We start from the raw sequence: 1,709 nt of genomic DNA on the forward strand, positions 1-1,709 counted from the left end.
TTTTTTTTTTTTTTGCGGAACCGGGGATTGAACTCAGACCCTTGCACTTGCCAGGGAAGCGCTTATTCCACTGAGCCATCTCCCAGGCCCTCTCATTTCTTTTCACACCTTCCGTTGCCATCTCTTTCATTAAGAATTTTTTATTTATATACAGTCAACTCTCTGTCTCCAAGTTTGCTCCTACTATCACTGGCAGCTTTCATTCACATGTCTGCAGGCCACACGGGCAGGCAGAGGGCCACAGGAAGTTCCAGAGGAGTACTTCATCTTCTGTCTGCAGGGATTACTGTCTTTGAACATTTCTTTATGATCCACCCCCAATCGTTTGGCAAGCCTCACGATTTGTTGGTACGTTTTGTTGGTACATTTGATTTTGTTTTTGTTTTTGTTTTTTTTTTTTTTTGGTCTATTTTGGCAGGAACCAGGAATTGAACTCAGGCCCTTGCGCTTGCCAGGGAAGCACTTATTCTACTGAGCCATTTCCCCCGGCCCCCGGTACATTTGATTTTGGATATGGGCCGTGAAGTAACTACTAGGAACCTTACTGAATGTGAGTTCCTTATCTTTTTGACTTTATATACAGATAATTACTTGAGGACCCATGTTATTGATTTAGAAGTTCCATGTGCCTTTTTAAAAATTGAGTTAAATTAGATAGCTAATTGTGATTTTTTATTAATTTTACACTCAAGAAACTGACTCTCATATTGGTTTGTTAGTATACTGGCCTGCAGGCAAATGACATCCTGACATAATTCAACACCTTACCCTGGGACTATTTCAATCAAGTCAAATAAACCAAACACAAAAAGATAAACATGCCCCAGCTTGGCTGCACACACCTGTATAATACCAGTGCTCTGTGAGGCTACAGCAGCAACACACAAATTCAAGCCCAGCCAGGGCAATTTGGTGTCCAAAAAAAATTAAGAAAGGCTGGAGACACAGTTCAGTGTGAAGTCCCTGGAATTGATGGCCAGTAACACAGAAACAAAACAAATAAATGTTCTGTGATTCCATTTATGGACGGTATCTGTAGCAGGCAAATGATTAGAGATGGACAGTGGTTCCCAGAATCTCAGAGTAGAAGGTAATGGGGTGCTATTTATTTTGTTTTGTTTTTGTTTTTGTGGAACTAGGGATTGAACTCAGGCTCTTGCGCTTGCCAGGGAAGCGCTTATTCTATTGAGCCATCTCCCCGGCCCGGGGTGCTATTTAAAGGATAAAAAGGTTTTTTTTTTTTTTTGCGGAACCAGGGATTGAACTCAGGATCTTGTGCTTGTCAGGAAAGCACTTATTCTACTGAGCCATCTCCCTGGCCTCAAGGATACAAAGTTTTACTTAGATTATGAACAGATTCTGGAAATGGCCAGTTGTTATGGCTGCACAATACTGAATCTAATTCACATCTCTGAATTATACACTTGAAATGATAAACTTTATGTTGTATTTTATGCATATATTACCATAATAAGCATATTGTAGTTGAACTTTGTCATGCAGTAAAATCACATAGTACTTGAAAAGAACTATATTATTTCATGATCCATCAAAATAGTATTCAGGGGGCCAGGGAGATGGCTCTGTAGAATAAGTGCTTGCCTGGCAAGTGCAAGGGCCTGAGTTCAATCCCTGGTTCCGCCAAAAGAAAAAAATAGTATTCACAAAAATGTCACTTTAATGTGCCATATTAAAAGTTACTAAAAAAT

This window comes from Octodon degus, unplaced genomic scaffold, assembly GCF_000260255.1.
Source record: "Octodon degus isolate 3935 unplaced genomic scaffold, OctDeg1.0 scaffold00117, whole genome shotgun sequence".
In the NCBI taxonomy this organism is placed as follows: domain Eukaryota; kingdom Metazoa; phylum Chordata; class Mammalia; order Rodentia; family Octodontidae; genus Octodon; species Octodon degus.